The following is a 19443-nucleotide window of genomic DNA, read 5'->3' on the forward strand; positions in this document are numbered from 1 at the left end:
GAAATGCAGTAGCAGCAGGGCTTCAGGGAACAGTTAGGAAAAGCTGCCATGTGTCTTAAATACCTTCTATTTAGGTGGTGGCGAATGTTCCACAACAGCTTTAATGGATAGAACTCCCTACATCAGAGATAACCGCAAGTTTCCTGAAACACTGTCTCCTTTCCAAAACTTCAAAAAATGTATTGCCTATCTCTAATTTTAAAAGTACAGTGGTATAATAAAATCCATAATTTAACCAAAAAAATACCCTTCGAAATTCTGAATTAGCCAATTACAGTTTAGCAAGCACATGACAGGACACTGGTATTCATTAAAGATTTTCTAAATCTTTCATTCACGGAATTGTTAAAGTCTCATCATCAATAAATGGGTCTGAAAATGCAAAATGCATTAAAAATTAATAATATAGAGCATAAAATAGATATAAAACACATGGAGAAATTTTGAAGAACCCACAAGGTCGTAGAGAAGATACCTATACACAATAATAAGTGTAGCAAAGGCTACATTAAATGTATGAGCTTAGTCATTTGAAAACTATAGAAGAGAGGGGCTAATTCTTGCCTGGAGGGTACTTTTAGGCTCTCTGTAAGATATGAAACCCCACTGTCTCTTTTAGTTAGAGAAGTGAGGACAGTCTGAAGAAAAAGAAATAGCTTCTTCCTCATTATGACCTCTTAGATTGGCAACCTAAAGAAACAGGGTGTGATATTGATGTCTCCAATGGAAACCAAAGTCCTACATACATAAAGCTTGAAAGCATCCATCATTGGGTAGAATTATGTAACCATGTGCATAAGTGTGGACTCTCTCACCAAGAATGACTTGTTTACCTTCACAACCATAATGTCTGGTAGAGCAGTGGTAGATAGTCAATGAGAGTTTGTAAAAAGAGGGAGAAGGGCGTAGAGTGTGTTCAAAGCGTGAAAGAGCTCAGTCAGCTTTCCAGGGGAGGCATAAAAACAAAGGTTTGGAGCAGGAGACAGAGCATGTGTTGGATTGGGGCAAGGGGAGGGGGTAAGCAATAGGGTAAAGAGCCTTGCAAGTGTCACGTGTTTAGGGGAAATAATAATCTGGAAAAGCAGTTTTTCTCTTCTTGTTGAATATAACCAGAAACATTGAAGAAGTCATCAGTATGGAAATCATGCATCTTTAAAAAATGGAAAGGAAATTCAGTGAGGAGATTCCTAAAAGTATTGATTAAACTAATCATCCTCAGCTAGACCACCACATAGGTCCCAATAAGGCTACCTACTTAGGTAAAGAAAGATTAAGGATTTCTGACACTTAAGGAATGAGTAGGAAAAGCTAGAATTTTGGCTTAGAAAGTCAGTCAAATGTTGTGGAAATAAATTGTAACTTCCTAACATGAGAGCCGATGCTAGAATCTTACTTAAGGATGTTTATTCTTAATTTCAAATGTGAGAGTGTAGAAAAATGAAACTTAGTCAATACTTATCTATTCACTTAAATTAGGAGACACATTTTATAGAAATGCAGGAATCCTGTCGACATCTCTGATTTCCTTCTATTTTCATTTCAATACTTGGAGTTAATCTGGTCATAAATTCAATGTACTTGGTAGCAGATATTTTAAACTACAATTAGAGAGTAGATATTCCAGACCTGAAATCAAGAAGGTAGTGCTAGGAAAAAGTTTTCAAAGACCTGTCATTCATTTCCTACTGTAAGTAAAAAGTCAGCTACTCTGCAATATTCCTCAAGAAATCAATTAAGAGAAGGAGTGCTTTTGATTGATGTTACCTATTAATTGGGCTTAAAAAAACCATTCTCTACCAAAATTTCATATCATGATTACTGACAATTGCTGTCAAATCTATTCTATGAAAGTAGTAGCATGCAGTACAAAGGATTTACAGTCATTCTCTCTTGGATTCAAATCTGCTGCTTTAATCTTACAAATCATTCACATTAGCTCTCTGGTCCTGTAAATTACTCAATTCCTCTGATCCTTATAGTGATGACTATGGTATTTAGGATAGGTATCTTCTCAAATTTTGTGCAGAGTAAATGCAACACTCTATTTAAAAATGAATAACCAAAACATCAATGTTCTTTCTCCTGTACTCCCTTCACTATCTTTTTTTTTTTTTAAGATTTTATTTATTTATTTGACAGACAGAGGTCACAAGTAGGCAGAGAGGCAGGCAGAGAGAGGAGGAAGCAGGCTCCCCGCCGAGCAGAGAGCCCGATGCGGGGCTCGATCCCAGAACCCTGGGATCATGACCCGAGCCGAAGGCAGAGGCTTAACCCACTGAACCACCCAGGTGCCCCTCCCTTTACTATCTTTTGAGCAACTTTAGCTAGAGAATGAACATATCTCATCATGTATCTTTCATTTCACCACAATACTATAAGGATAAGCTGGTAGTTCCATAAATTATATTCCTGTTTTCTTAAACTTCTACTCTTTCTGCGATGAGAAAAAAAACTATAGTATAAAAATACTGTGATCTGACAGTTTCATTTGGGGCTTGACACGGTGGAGAAAGCAGAAATTTGTGGAAAATTGTCATCTTCCTTTAACAAAATTGACAACTAACTACCACTGCAGTGGCTTCCTTCATATTAACTGGGAACAATGGAAGTAGTTATCACTTGAACATTAGCATCATGATCCCTGCTCCTGATGACTCATCTTACTTTGGCATTAGAGATTTTACTTGATGCCAGTAAGCAACAGCCAACCCTCAACCTACATAATGGAACTTTTATTGCAGGGACCAAGTAGAATTTGTAAGTTCTAAGCAATAAAGAACAAGCCAGTTTCTCAGTTAAGATGGCAGATTTAACACCCACATTTTCTCTTCCAAGAAATGCTACTAAATTACAGTAAATGGATTTTTTTTAAGGTATAAACCAAGAAAAAAGAAGAGAAAGAGTGAGCAGATAGTTACAGATGAAGCAGGTGGAAAATTGGTAAGTGACCCAGAGCTCCTATAGAGTCTAATCCTAAACCAGGGGTGGGATTGATGAGAACCAACATGATTTATACACCAAAACCCTCAGAAGTCTTGCAAACTGGCAGTCTGAGGTGCCTCACAAACCAAGGATGGAGGGGGTAGCCAAAGTAGATGACTAGATTTCACCAACCACTCTGGCAGGTGCAAATACTTTACAGACAGTGGGGCATTAACTGACCATCTGAAGAATGCAGAAATCCCCAGATTTCTTCCCTCACTGGGCTCTCCAACAGTTGGCAGCCAGAACCTTACCTTTTTGGAAAGAGATTTGAAGCCTCCTCTCTAGGGAATTCTTAGAAAGTTGAAAGAAAATACTCCATCTATGAAATATAAACAGATTTTATAAAAGAAGATAAAGAATATGAGGAAGAAAAAGGAAAAGGAACACCATTCAGAGCACAAAAAAATTCTTGAAAATAAAAAAAAATTGACAGGATAAATAGAGTTTAATAGAAAGAACAGAAGATGAAGTAGAGAAAAAAAGTAGAACAAAAAAATAGAAGTAGAGCAAAAATAAAATGAGGCACAAAATGCAAGAGAAACATTAAGAAAAATAACGCTGGGCTAAGTGGTCCAACATTCAAATAATAGGAGTTCCAAAAACCAGAGAAGAGAGAAAGGAGTAATTATCAGAAATAAAATAAAAACTATTTCTTAGAACTGAAGAACATTATGGGGTGCCTGTGTGGCCCAGTGGGTTAAAGCCTCTGTCTTTGGCTCAGGTCATGATCCCAGAGTCCTGGGATCGAGCCCCGCATCGGGCTCTCTGCTCTGCGGGGAGCCTGCTCCCCCCTCTCTCTCTGCCTGCCTCTCTGCCTACTTGTGATCTCTCTCTGTCAAATAAATAAACAAAATCTTTAAAAAAAAAAAAAAAAAGAACTGAAGAACATTAGCTTCAAACTGAAATGGCCTGACAGGTAGATGCCCAGCACAGTAACAATAGGAAGACATTTCATTTTAAAATTTAAGAATACTGGGGACAAAGAAGCATCCATGAATTTCCAGAGAGTAATAACTGGATGACATACAAAGGACCAGGGATTAGATTTTTTTTTAAATTTTATTTACTTATTTGACAGAGATCATAAGTAGGCAGAGAGGCAGGCAGAGAGAGAGGGGGAAGCAGGCTCCCCGCTGAGCAGAGAGCTGGATGCGGGGCTCGATCCCAGGACCGTGAGATCCAGAGGCTTTAACCCACTGAGCCACCCAGGCACCCCCAGGGATTTGATGGTTTTAAACCGTACAGGCAACTATATAGTCAGGTAGGAAATGAAACAAGGCCTTCAGCATTCTAAGACTTATACATAATCTAAGCTCTCAAATGATTCCAAGGGTTGAATAAAGGACAAACCCTGTCAAGAAGCTACTGTAGTCTTTCCCCGAATAAAAGTTGAGTTTGCAACCAGCATGACGAATACATGCAGTGTAACATATGGGGAATGCAACAAAGAAGAGGAGCAAAGGAGACTTCCGAGGTGGGGCTAGACAAGCCTAGGATGACAGATGCAGTGGGTTGCCAAACAGTGTATACAGGAGCACTGTGACTCAAGAGACTGCAATGGGGGCAGCTGTCATCATGGCAATTTTCATGACCCTTGGAGTTATTTTTCAACCCAAGGATATAGCCCAGGTGAGTCCGAACCCATTTCTTATACATATCACAACATTATATCACCCCAACTGTCCTCTGCTTTCATCTGTTTTTTTTAAATATTTTATTTATTTATTTGACAGAGAGAGATCACAAGTAGGCAGAGAGGCACGCAGAGAGAGAAGGGGAAGCAGGCTCCCCGCTGAGCAGAGAGCCCGATGCAGGGCTTGATCCCAGAACCCTGGGATCATGACCTGAGCCGAAGGCAGAGGCTTTAACCCACTGAGCCACCCAGGCACCCCAAGCTTTCACCTGTTTTTGAGAGCAAAAGTTAGGTTATGGTGAAGCAGAAACATTCAGAGAAGTTCAATCCCTCTAACTGTATTTCTGCTTGATACCTAGAACCCACACTGACACCCTGACAAATGCTTCTCAGAATCAAATCACTACATGGCCTCCTAAATCCTCTTAGAACAGGCTCATGTGCATTCTCAGGGAAGTAGAAGCCAGACATCAATGCAGAGACTCTTTTCAGCTGTCCTAAAAGCCTTCCTTGACAAGTGAAATTATCATTCTTTCCTTAGATGGGGAGGTGTAAGTCGGTCAGTCTGTCTCTATCTCTATTACAGTGTAATTCCTGTTAGAACAGAACTGCAGCTGAATGGGGCTGCTAACCTATTCAAAGCACAGATAAAACTATCTCCAATGGGATCATTAAAAGAAGGTGTGTGACCTCAGAGAAAAGCTTCTCAAAAACTGCAAGGATTTGCAAAGACTGGGTTTTCAGCTTTAAATATATACATAGAAATGTTGGAATTTCAGAGTCTTGAAGCTAAATAAAAACAATGTCACTTCCTGAAAAGAATAAATTAGAGTTTAAAATTCAAAAAATAGCCAAGTATTTTAAACAATATGGTAAATCATCAAAAATATAGATAATCTTAGAATGAATTTATTCTATGTTGACACTATTCAGAGATACCCTTTTTAAAAGTTGACATTTCCTTAAGCATCAATCTTAGATATACTGACATAATCAATACATTTTATGTCCAATACTCACTCTCTTTGTGTCAACTTATACTCAGTCTTGAGAAACCAAGAGGCTGAAAAAGAAACTGTTCCCTGGAAAATAACACAGGTGAAAAGCTAGGCAAACTTGTGCTTGGCAATGACATTTGAGAAAAAACACCAAAAGCGTGACTCATGAAAGCAAAGAGCAGTAAGTTGGACTTCACTAAATTAAAACTTCTGCTCTGTCAAAGATACTGCTAAGGAAATAAAAAGACCAGACTGGTATTCAAAATATGCAAAGAACTCTTAAAACTCAAAAGTAACAGTCAATTCAAAAGTAGGCAAAAGATCAAGAGATATCTCACCAAAGAAAACACAGAGATGGTAAATAAGCTCATGAAAAGGGTGCTCAACATCATATGTCATTAGGAAAGTGCAAATTAAAACAACAAGATACCATATATATCTATTAGAATAGCTAAAATTGAAAAACAAAACAAAACAAAACCCTGACATCATCAAATGCTGATGAGAAGGGAGAGCAGCAGGAATGTTCATTCATTGCTGATGGAATGCAACATGGCACAGCCACTTTGGAAGATGGCTTGGCAGTTTCTTACAAAACTAAACAAATTCTTACCAGCAAGAGTACTCCTTGGTATTTACCCAAATGAACCAAAAAGTATGCCCCTATAAAAATTTGCACATGAATATTCATAATTGGCTTTATTCATAATTACCAAAACTTGTAAACAACCAAGATGTCCTTCGATAGGTGAATGAATACACAAATCTAGCGTTGTACAATGGGACATTATTAGGCAACAAAGAAAAATGAGTTTTCGAGCCACAAAAGATAATGGAGGAAGCTTAAATGCATACTGCAAATTAAAGAAGCTAGCCTGAAAAGGTCACATGCTGCATGATTCCAACTATGTGGTGTTCTGGAAAAGGCAAAACTATGGAGAGTAAAAAAGTCATGGTTGCTAAGGGTTACAGGAAAGGGATGGATGAATAGGTACGGCCCAGGGGGTACTTAGTGCAGCAAACCTACTCTGAATGATACTGTCATAATGGACATGTATCACACATCTGTGAAAACCCATAAAACTGTAGAACATGAGCATGAATCTTAATGTAGAAATGTGGACTTCAGTTAATAACAATGCATTAATGTTAATGCTCATCAACTGTAATAACATATGTATCATCCTAAAGCAAGATGTTAATAATAAGGGAAAATATGTGTGCAGGGGTGGGGAGATGCCTTGAGGGGATATATGGGACTCTGTGTACTTTCCACTTAAACTTTCTGTAAACTTAAACTGCCCTAAAAAATAAAGTCTACTAATTAAGAAGAAAAGAAAAAAAAAAAAAAAAACAGGCTCTGAGTTTCCCATAGAGAGATACTTTGCTAACATCCAAGAATTTGCTTACATATAGAAAAACAAATGTTGCCTACCTTCTTGGACATAGTTTTAACACTATTAAAGAAGTCAAAAGATGAGGGGAATAAGGGACTAGAAGTAAAAATCACAGAGGGGAGGCAGAGGGCTAGAGAAAGGAAGGAAAGTCCTAAGGAAGGACTAAGGGTGGGAGGGGGCAAGTGGAATCTTCTCATAGTCCTCATTAGTTTTCAATGTGTCAGAGTTATCAGGGAACTAAAGTTCTAATTTGATGGCTGACAATAATTAAAGAGAATGAGCTGGCAATGTTTCAATCCAATCCCCCCCCCCCCATGTGACACAGGTCCATTTTACAACAACTTGTCATCATTAACTGCCACAGCTCAGTGGAACCAACACAAGAAATTAATAAGCATATTAGCATTCAAAAGGATACACAAAATCCCAAGAACTTTATACTACACCATGCCATAGCTGGAGTCTGTAAAGGTTTGCATGAACCCTGGTTCCTGTGATTAAAAGTGATCCTAGAGTTTGTACTCCATAGCTTGAGCTAAACCTTCCCATAGTTAGTTCAAAATATCACCCACAAGATAAAAGTCAATTAGGTAGTTTTCACTGCATTCTGTATGGGGATATATTTTGGGGGCGTGCTTTCCAGAAAGTAGCAATTTCCCTACAAATTCGGGTTTCAAACCACAGATTGAATTCTGCTTCTTATCCTAGTAGGAAACTAACTGTTAAGGCAACCCAAAGGACATCCAACTCACTTTTTTAAAAAAATCCTCTTAAATGCTTTGTCATTTATAATGTCAAAAAATAACTCCTGGTATTCATTTTCACTTAACTGCATGCACGTGTGTGTGTGTATGGAATTGTACAAAAATATCTGTCAGGTCTACAAGTCATCCACTTAATCATCTAGCACATAAGTATTAAGCATTTTCTTGTGCCAGAGACAACTGTAGTGCTAGAAGATGAGGGCACAACACTCAATAAGACCCAGTACCTGCCCTCAAGGTGTTACAGACCAGGAAAAGAGGGACATAAAGATAACGTCTTGATTCTATACCTTGTGTATGCCTTGTGATTGGAATTCTGACAGAGAAGAACCTAATACACTTAGGATACAGAGAAATTGCACAGTTCCTAGGTCAGGACATATTTTGAGAGGAATTATCTCAAATGAAGACAATAAGGGAGTCTGGCAATAGAGACAGGAGTTTGTCAGGCACAGGAAATTCTCTTAGTCTTAGACCATCCTTAGATTCTAAGAAACCAAGGTATGAAAAGCAGCAAATATTCAGGACTTAGGAAAATAGGTGGGTACAGAGTATAAGGGAGCAAGACCAAGACCAGAGGCTTGCCTTATTTTTTTATACTAAGGAGTTGAGACTTTATTCTCAAAAGGATGGGCAGATACTCTAGGCTTTCCAACAGATGATAAAGGTTTCACATTTACATTCACTTAGAAGGTCTTCATGTTCCCCTCAGCTTGACTATATTTGAGACAGTGCCTGACCTCCCAGTTCCTACTTAGAAGACACTCAGTTGTAAATTTTTCTCTGTCCTTTTAAGATGCCAATCTTTTCCCAGAATCTCAGTCACTTTTGTAACCCTAGATTGTCTTTCTCAAAGACCTGGGAGGCATCTCTCTGAAATGGACCCTTCAAGGAAGATTGTGTCCTGATCTTCGAATATCCCCCGGGGGGGGGGGGGGGGTGTGGGTACGAGCCTAACTCATTGCTGCTAGTAAGTGACAATTAACAAACATGAATAGTCTCATCACAATGACTAACCTATTGCTAATGTCCTCCACTACTTTTCTACTCGCTCACCCCAGTGCTTAAAAATTCTTTCTGTGTCTGATAGCCATTTGTATGTCTTCATTGGAGAAGTGTCTGTTCATGTCTTCTGCCCATTTTTTGACATGATTATCTGTTTTGTGTGTGTTGAGTTTGAGAAGTTCTTTATAGATCCTGGATATCAGACTTTAGTCTGTACAATCATTTGCAAATATCTTCTCCCATTCTGTGGGTTGCCTCTTTGTTTTGCTGACCATTTCCTCCGCTGTGCAGAGCTTTTGATCTTGATGGAGTCCCAAAGTTCATTTTCGCTTTCCATCAGCGAGATTCAAATTAAAACCACATTAAGATACCACCTTACACGCGTTGGAATGGCCAAATTAGCAAGACAGGAAACAATGTGTGTTGGAGCGGATGTGGAGAAAGGGGAACCTTCTTAGACTGTTGGTGGGAACGCAAGTTGGTGCAGCCACTTTGGAGAACAGTGTGGAGATTCCTCAAGAAATTAAAAATAGAGCTTCCCTATGACCCTGCAATTGCACTACTGGGTATTTACCCCAAAGATACAGATGTAGTGAAAAGAAGGGCCATCTGTATTCCAATGTTCATAGCAGCAATGGCCACAGTCATCAAACTGGAAAGAACCAAGATGCCCTTCAACAGATGAATGGATAAAGAAGATATGGTTCGTATATACAATGGAGTATTATGCCTCCATCGGAAGGGATGAATACCCAACTTTTGTATCAACATGGACGGGACTGGAAGAGATTATGCTGAGTGAAATAAGTCAAGCAGAGAGAGTCAATTATCATATGGTTTCACTTATTTGTGGAGCATAAGAAATAACACGGAAGACATGGAGAGATGGAGAGGAGAAGGGAGTTCAGGGAAATTGGAGGGGGAGATGAACCATGAGAGACTATGGACTCTGAAAAACAATCTCAGGGTTTTGAAGGAGAGGGGGGTGGGAGGTTGGGTGAGCCTGGTGGTGGGTATATGGAAGGCACGTATTGCATGGAGCACTGGGTGTGGTGCATAAACAATGAAATCTGTTACACTGAAAAGAAATTAAAATAAAAAAAAAAAGATTGAAGGATTCAATATTGGCAAGAAAAAAAAAAAATTCTCCTTCCTTGGGGCGCCTAGGTGGCTCAGTGGGTTAAGCCTCTGCCTTCAGCTCAGGTCATGATCTCCGGGTCTTGGGATCGAGCCCTGCATTGGGCTCTCTGCTCAGCGGGGAGCCTGCTTCCCCCTTTCTCTCTGCCTGCCTCTCTGCCTACTTGTGATCTCTCTCTGTCTAATAAATAAATAAAATCTTAAAAAAAAATTCTCCTTCCTTTTGTCACAGCAGGGTTGAGTTTACTTTCTCTTCCTTATTGCAAAAGTCTTGAATAAGTTCTTCCTAGCCTGTTTCATTTGTCCATTTGCAATTTTTCTTTGATATTTTAGAAAAATTTTGGGAGGAGATGTGGAAGACAAGGTGAGTGGCTGGAAGGTGAGTTAGGAAGAGTTTCAGCAGCAACAGGGAGGAACAATGGTGAAGCTCAGAAGAGAGGAGTGGCAGCAAAGGTAAGAAAGGATAGACTAAAGTCAAGAAATCAACTCCATGAACAACTGGATAGTGAGAAGGAAAAGACACAAGGATTACTCAAAGTTGTTTAGAGTAGCCAAGACAGCTATAACCTCCTTGTAACCTGCCAAACGCCATGGTGGACTGACCTGCTGAGCTGGGGAGGAGGGAAATTGAGAGAGAAAGAGATGGACAGATGGGTTATGACAACAATATGAAACTGGCCTTTGTAATGATGGATGAAAAAGACCACTTATAAATACATCGAAGGCAGTAGATAAGAACTGAACTGTCTGAAAGGGGTTTTGGAGTTAGAATGTAGTTACAGACAGAATTCTTAAGAATTCCCAAGCCTGGAGAACCAAAAGCAGAAGGAAGGAAGGAAGAGGAAAGGGGATGTCCTAACTCCCCAGACACCCATCCAAACCCCATAGTACAGCACCTCGGGAAGTAAGAATTACTCAGTAATAGATCCTTTTCTTTTCTTCTTAGCAATCACTGGCATGAAGGATATAATAAATGGAAAAGCAGAAATGAGAAAGAAAATCTAGGGGAAAAAAAGATGTTAAAACAAGTCTTCTGAACAAAAATAAAAAGAGTCAGATGGAGAAGGCAACCCAGTTGTGGCTAATATGTTTAAAATTGCACAAGTTTTTTTTTTTCTTTTTTTCCCTACTTCTTATGAGTTTAGTTCATGTATTACCAGTAATAATCTATGGGAAATTATGGGCAAAGGCCCAATACTCTTATAATTATAGACACCGAAGCTCTAGATGAAAGTTTTATGAACTGTCATAATCTTCCAACTTAATATGAAAGTTTACCAACAATGATGTAAATTTCTACTTTTGATGGAGAGAACTCCATTTCAATGAAAGTTCCTAATCTCACATTCAATGAAATTCTTGTAAAACAAAATGTGTTATAAAATTCCTTGGGATTTATTCCCAGGGTAAAACGTAATAGCAGCTTTTAATGGTGAGGTTCTAGAATGTGCTTGACAATGGGCACTGGAAAACTACAGAATTTTTCCCAGGTGCATTTATTAGTAAGGTAGTATTTGCAAAATTCCTACATATAGAGAAGAACAGCCAGTGATAATTTACTAGAGCCAGTGCTCTAGTAATTAGGAGATAACAAATACTTGGTTATGACACTGGAATGTTGGCTGCATGGCCTGGCCAGCCAAATAAATATGAAAGTCAAAGAAAACATGAAGGGCCCAAAAGCAAAGATTTCATAACTGTACCCAAAACTTAAATACTCAAAATGATGGTTAGAGACCCTAGCTCCAAGACTTTCCACAATTTCAACATCACACTATGTCTATGCACTGTTCCGCGATGGGCAAGGTTATCAACAGTTAGATACGGAGGACACAGTCATACGGCTCTGAATTTCTGAGTTCAATGGATACAGGTGGAAAATTAATGACAGAAATATTTCCTAAAAATCTTCTGAAGAGGCCTCAATCTCTTTCTGGAAGCAAAAAGAGTAAACAAATTACATGTAGACAGCTGCCACACAGAGAAGTGAAACAGGGCAGATTTAAGCAAACACACCCTGATTATCTGACAACCCAGGGGACTCCTAATTCTGTTTATCTATGACTCCAGGAGAATGCCATGGATCAGTGATTCAGGAAACCCACTAAGTATGAAGAAAAAATGCTTTCCCCAGTAGGAACTATGAAAAGTCTACAGCTTTTACCCGTGTTGGGAGCACATAAAATTGTTGTTCTGAGTCAATCTGCAAAGAGGTTATTTTCAGATTGGCACACATTTCTGTCCTTGGTTCTATTTAGTTCAATATCTTTACCAATAAATTGGAAGAATACATAGAAGAAATGTCTACCTTGTTGAAGATCAAACTCTGGAGTTATCTCTGACTTCAACATCAGGCTAGAAATAGCCTGAAATTTAGACTGCCTTGCGTTTATGTTTCCAATTTTAATCACTCATATTCCAAGTGAAGAATATTTGGCTTAATGATACTTCATGTCAAAAAGAACTTTTAAGAAAAGGTCATCATTAACATTTTGAGTTTCTTTTAGCTAATTCTGACACATCTAAAGAAGATAGCTGATATTCTAATTCCCTGAATTTGGAATAGTAGGGAGGTCAGGTCAAAAAAATGCAAATGAAAATTTGGAGGCTAGTGGTCATATGAGTCTAATCCCTAGCACCTAGAACAGTGCTTGGTACATGGTAGGTACTCAGTAAAGAGTTGTTAATGAAGAAGTGAATGAACGGACTCAAGGATTTTTGGTGTGTGGGTGGTTCCTTTCCGGCCTTAGTTCAAAACTCAGGTGCTCAGTTACTGTAAACAAGATGAGGCTTTCAGAGCTGAAGTGCCCCATCCAGATGCATGATGGAACTGAGGCACTCATTCCCTCAGCTGCTGGACTGTGGGCTCTACTGAGAGTGTGGAGGCCGAGAAAATTAAGGCCATCCCACCTCAAGTTTAGCTGATGTGGGAAACGGAGGCAGAAGAAAATCATTAAAATTCCTTACCTACTGACAAGCACTTGAAACAGAGTGGCTCTCCCCTGGGGACTTAACTGCCCTCACCTTGAGGTCTTGCTAAGGACAATCCTAGCCTGATTTCGACCTCAGGGAACTTTTCGCACTCATGCGGGGGAGGGAACACAATTATAACATCAGACAAAAGCAGGCTCTTATTGACACCGCTCAAGGATGAGCACAAGGATTCTGGGCCTGCCCTGGCAGTTCAAGAAATAACTGGAAGACCTGTGGTGGCTTAGAGAGTGTTTACGGTAAGAACCGGAGTTGTGTGACCTCTAATGATGGGCCCCAGAAGTGGGCTGTCGGGAATCGGGATTTAGTTAATTTCACTTTCAGAGACCCCGACAACAGGGTACCCCAAGTGCGTGTACAATTTAACCAGGAATGGACAGAAAGGGAAAAGTCCTGGGTGTCCGGAGTGACTTGGGGTTTTCAGCTTGATATGGGCCGGCTCTCCTGGGCCGGCCCTTACCCAAGTGGACTGTTAACCATTAAACTGGTTATCCGCGAGGCACAGAAAAACACGGCTCCTGTGGGTCCAAATCAGGCATTGGCTCCTCCCGCCCCTATCAAGAACCCAGGTAGCAGGGACACTTTGAAAGGGACCATGAAACCCCAGAAAGTAATGGATGGTGGGTACGTTCTAGGACTGGCCTCACCCCATGCCTCTCGACATGATCCTTAACGCCACTAAGGAGTTCTGTGTCCTAGTGACTGTGATGCCCTGCATTATCTACCACCCCGAGGAAAGCATGTATTCCCACTGGGATCAAGGCCTGAGCCTAAGGAGTAAGAGAGAGCCTTTCACTGCACTCACCATTGCTACCCTGTTCAGTTTGGGAGTAGCTGGGGCGGGAACCGGCATAGCCTCCCTGGTCACTCAACAGGCAGGGATGTCATCCCTGAGAGCGGCCATAGATGAAGATATAGAAAGAATAGAGACCTCTCTAAGTCATTTAGAAAAATCTCTCACCTCCCTGTCCGAGGTGGTACTCCAAAATAGAAGAGGGCTTGATTTGTTGTTCCTCCAACAAAGGGGACTATGTGCCACATTAGGAGAAGAATGCTGCTTTTATGCCGACCATACTGGGATAGTAAAAGAATCCATGGCTAAGGTGAGAGAAGGATTAGCCAAGAGGAAGAAGGAGAGGGAGGACAGGAAAACTGGTTTGAGGCTTGGTTTAGTAGGACCCCCTGGTTCACCACCTTGGTTTCTACCTTAGTTGGCCCATTTGTTTTGTTTGTGCTCATTCTAACTTTTGGCCCTTGCATTCTGAATAAGCTTATTAATTTTGTAAAAGATCGTGTTAATACCGTCCAGTTCATGGTCATAAGAAGTTGCCTGCTCCTGAGGGCCCCTACGACTGCCCTACCAATGAGCAGGATTCCTCATTATAAACAACTAAAGGTGGGAATGTAAGAATGGGTTAGCATGAGAACAGCCATCTCAAAGGCTGGGAAGTCATTTTACTGAGTTGAGGGAAGAGGGACTAGGGGAAGCTTGAAAAACAAGTTTTGAACAACAAGTCAATCATAAGCACCAGAATGCGGGCGGCTGCGACACAGACCAGATGCATTGGTAAAGAGCTTATCTCACTAAACCACCAGGGAGTGACGCGAAAGTAAACCGTCAGAGTGGGGCGCCAGATATGAATGTAGCTATGGAAAATTACTGTGTGTTAAGTGCTTTGAAAATGCTATATAAACCCTTGGCTTTGAGTACTCGGGGTCCTTGTTGAAACCCGCTGCGCTGGGCAAACACTTGGACCCCAGCTAGCTGGAAATAAACCTCGCTGTGTGACTTGCATTATCGAGAGTGTTCTCTGTCTAACTGAGGAGTGGTCCATTCCGTACCTTAATAAGAGCTCACAGCTGAGTCCCTCTCCAGGAAGGACACTACCCCACTCAGGGTTTGCTTCCTCTCAGGGGACACCCTGACCTGCATCTGACAATCCTTGCTTCCACTGGGACAACCCTAAATGGCCATCCCAGATTCAAATGTCCCCGTGGGAGGCCTCTCTTGCAACTGTCTTACAGCTCGACATCTTCCTCTGCCCTGTGTCGATGCTACTTTCCCCCGTCTTCACAATTGTTGTTCCCTCTTGGACAGTCCCCAACAAACCTCCTACATAGAAGACTTAAGAGCCTCAGATTCTATTTCTGAGGAAACCCAACCAATAACAAAAACTATGATCCCAAATTCTTTTTTTTAACACACATTTCTACAAGGGCACAGCTATGTATTTATAAAGAAGTAGAGCTGTGTATTAGGAAACTGTACTGGATTAGGAGAGAGATGTAGTTCTTATTAAAATCCTGTCATAGCTATGTGACCCCATGGGAGGCCATCTATTTAAGTGTCCCTGTGATAATACATGCAGATAGTATATATGAATGCCCTCTGTTAAAGCTGGAAGCAGTGTGTGAACACTAGGCTTTTTTATTATGAACTATGATGTCATGAATGCAGTGACTGACCCCACACCACTCACTACATTAACATGACGCATAGATATGCAACAATTTTATACAAGGCCCCTGGATAGAAGTCTTCAGAGAGAAACTTAACTGCCATCTAAGTTGACGTCCTAGAGTTGTCAACCTGGGAAGGTACCAACAAAACGAACTATGTTGGTGTATGAAAAGTAAGAACTGGTCATTATTTTGTGTGTGTGCACAGAGGTAATTAATGAAAGTGAAAAATATTCCTCTGGGCAGAGACTTGGGGATAGACCTACAATGAATGGGAGGTTCTCATTACCAAAAGCTCAGTTTCAACAATGAAAGAAGGATCAAATATCAACACTGAAGGCTTATTTCCTTTCTGAGACCTACTGTCATCAGCATCTAATTCACCAAAGCTCTGGAAACATGCATTTTCTTGTAAACAAAGCAAGGCTTTGGATCATAAACAGAATTGGGTTGCAAAGGGATTTATGTTAAAAATAAGATCATCCTCTTCCAGCCTAATACTCTCCTGGCATCTGAATCTTTGAAGCTGGAATGAAAGAGAGTGCATTCATTCATAAGTCAAGACCCTTAGGAAGTGACAGGTCAGGCTCTACACACTCATGAAAAGCCAATGAATTAAATGATCTATATCTAAAATGCTGCTCAGCGATCCAGCCTGGGCCGCTGATGTGTTCCTCTTCAGACTCATTATTTCCAACTTTCTCTGCTCTTCCTGAACATTGATACCCTCCTGACCCTACTGTGAGCTAGTAGGCTTATTTCACTGAGAAAATAAAAGTGATCAGAATAGAACTTCTGCTTCTCCCTAGTACCCAAATCCCCAACTCAGCTGCCTCTGTATCACTCCTCTGCCTTTCCGGCTCTGTACTCTGCAGAGCCTGTCCCCACTGCTCCACTGGGTGCTGGATCCCATCTCTGCTCCTTCAAAGGCATGGTCCCTGCAGCCTCTCTTCTGAATTGAGTTCTCCCTCTCTAGGAAATGGGTCCCCCCAGGAGAGACAGCTGTACTATCTCACAAAGTAGCAAAAAAACCCTCCCTGGATTCCACGCCCAACTTGCAGCCACCACTCTGTTCTCTCTTCCCCTTTAGAGCTAAACATCTAAAAAGAACAACCTATGCAGACCGGCTTCTTTCACTCCCATGTGCACATGTGCCCATTCTATTCACCTTCACCTTTTCACTCCTCAACTTCTTGGGCGGTGACTAATAACCACCCTCTGCCCAAATCCGATGACTAGCTCTTAGCAGGCAATCCTTACTCCGTCGTTCCCACTCTGGGGCATTTGGTAGAGTTCTCACTGTTCTCGCATAGAACATTTTTCTTCTCTTGGCTTGCAATCAACAAGCTCTGTTTTTTTCCTAGCTCACTATGTGCTGCTTCTTGGTCTCTGTGGGTCCTCTACATCTCCCCCACCTCTATTTACCAAGTTGCTCAGGCCAAAACCACAGAGGTTTTGGGAGAATTAAATTATATGACAGGAATAGAAATGTTAAGATGTTTCCTTGCTCACAGTAATGGTGCAATAGGAGTTAACTATTATTTTTACTTATTATTACGTTTTAAATAAAAAATATACGATCTAGACAAAAGTTAGGGAAGAATAGCAAAAGAAATGAAACACAAAAATCTGAGTAAATGTCAACTCGTGAAAAATAGGAAAAGACAAATATCCTCCCAAAGGGGTGGACAGTGCCCTTCAGAGAATAGACCGACATCATTTAACTCCTCAGACAGATTTCAAAATGGAACACGTCCCTCCACCAAATGGAGGCTTAATCTCTACTGAACAACCCAGTTATCAACTTGTTAAATGAGGGGGGAAAGATTCAATTTTAGATGAAGCAATCAACAGAAAAAAAAATCAGTATTTATAGCAAATTCATGAAGCAAAATGCACTTACACAATTTTCTAACGTTCACACTCATTATGAGGGATGACTGTGCTTTATAAAACTTCACTAAAGAAATATTTCAGGAGGAAAAATGTTGAACCCTAGGTAATTTCTATAAGACTAAACATTTATTATAATATAGCAGTTGTTAAGAAACACCTAGTTTAACCACTGCACAGAGCAGATAAGGCAATGGAAGCCTGAAGAGGATAAATGTATTGCCCAAGGTCATACAACTAATTAGTACTTAGATTGGCTTTTCTCATTCTTGCTTATATAGTTCCATCCTTTTCTTTTGTCATTTAAGCAATGTTTGCTAGGAAAATATGTACCTAGTGTTTCCATAGCCCTATTGGAATTCTCATCACATAAGAGAAAAGCTCCAGTGAATCAGGGACTATTTCTGTTCCCCACCCCCCACTGTTTGCTAACAGTAAGCACTCAATAATTGCATACTGAATAAATGATATCTTCACGTTACATGTCCCAATTTCATTTTCCAATGTCTACCATCTAACGTGGTATCTAGCATATAATCATTGCCAATATATAGTTTTCGGAAGCATGGATGCATCTCAGTGAATGGTCCCACCTTGACTTACATGTTAAATTAAATTCACTGGAGGTCAAATATGGAAATCAGAAACAACAAAAACCCCAGGGATCCACCTCCCCCCTGTTTGAAGATGGGCTAAACTTAGTGACTCACAAACAACAGCATCGAGAAAGGAAAAAAAATTAGTAACTTTACAGTGGAGAAATCTAGCAAATACAACCTTAACCAAGTGATCAGGTTACCGTCCTCACGGATGTCATGTGGATATCACGTAACCCCTGATATAACGGGACAAAAAGGAGACTTCACCTCTGCCATCTTCTTCTTTTTTTTTTTTCCCCAAGAATCTGTTAATTCCATTCTAGTTATGAGTTGAATAATAGACAGGGCCAGATTGGGGGATAGTCTGCTGACACAATATTTCTTAAGACCATCAAGGTCATGGGAAAAAAAAAAAAAGAAGAAAGTCTCAGAATGTGCCACAGACCAGACGAGACAGGGAAGACATGCCAACCCTGTGCCATGTGATGTCTCGGATTAGACTCTGGAATAGAAAGTCCAGAGTTTAGTTAATAGTTATGAAGCACTATCAGTTTCGCTGACAAGGTAGCATATGGGAATATAAAATGTTCAACAACAGGGAAAACTGGGTGAAGGGCATATAGGAAATCCCAGTAGTATCTCTGTAACTTTTTTAGAAATCTAAATTATTCAATAGATAAGGGTTTTTAAAAAAGATGTACATATATTATTTTTAAAGATTTTATTTACTTTTTATTTGAGAGAGAGAGTATGAACAGGGGGAGAAGCAGTGGAGGAGGGAAAAAGAATCTGAAGCAGACTCTGTGCAGTGTGTGGAGCCCCAGCAGGGCTCGATCCCATGACCGCGAGATCATGACCTCAGCTGAAGCCAGGAGTAGGTCAGTAAACCAATTGAGCCACCCAGGTACCTCTCAATTTACTTATTTATTTGAGAGAGAGAAAGAGAGCACTCACAAGGAGGGGGAAGGGGAGAGGGAGAGAAACAGACTCCTCGCAGAGCGTGGAGCCCGATGCAGGGCATGACCCAGAGATCATGACATGAGCTGAAACCAAAAGCCAGACACTTAACTGGCTGAGCTACCCAGGCGCTCCTAAAATAAGTTGGGAAAAAAAAAAAAATCAGCGCCGAATACCAGGTGATGCACATAGGAGACTGTCTTTGGACTGAAGAGAGCAGTGTGCAGGTATCTGGCCAGATCACCAAATACGGGCATTCAGGGTTTACACATCTCACAAGTTTAAATATCCCGCCAGCAGAGTCATCTCTTTCACAACAGACAGAATACATGTCAATTAAGGGGTGAATTACATCCTCTTCCCCTAACCTTCCTGTGGTATTTATCAGTGTTTTCAGCACTGTTTCTGAAAGTGAGAATGTGAGTTGGGAGGTGGGAGCAGGTGTACTTTGCAGGCACAGGCATGTGTGCAGGAGGTCAGCTGGCTTTGGGACCTGCACACTGCAGGGCAGCCGGCGTGTCTATAGTGTGTCTCAGCAACAGCAACCCCAATCCGAGGTCCCGCTTTTGGGGAGCATGCTAGCGTGCCAGACTTGGCCCCAGCGGTTTCATCTATGAGATTACG

At 40.7% G+C, this 19443-nt stretch overlaps 1 protein-coding gene across 1 annotated transcript in view; it reads right to left on the reverse strand.

Annotated features, from left to right (window-relative positions):
- Positions 1-19443, reverse strand: part of DGKI (diacylglycerol kinase iota) — a gene marked incomplete at its 5' end in the record, with an annotated part of 432789 nt that overhangs the window by 99285 nt on the left and 314061 nt on the right. The gene's annotated exons all lie outside the window — the stretch shown is intronic.

The sequence above is a fragment of the Martes martes genome, assembly GCF_963455335.1.
Source record: "Martes martes genome assembly, chromosome: 11".
NCBI lineage: Eukaryota > Metazoa > Chordata > Mammalia > Carnivora > Mustelidae > Martes > Martes martes.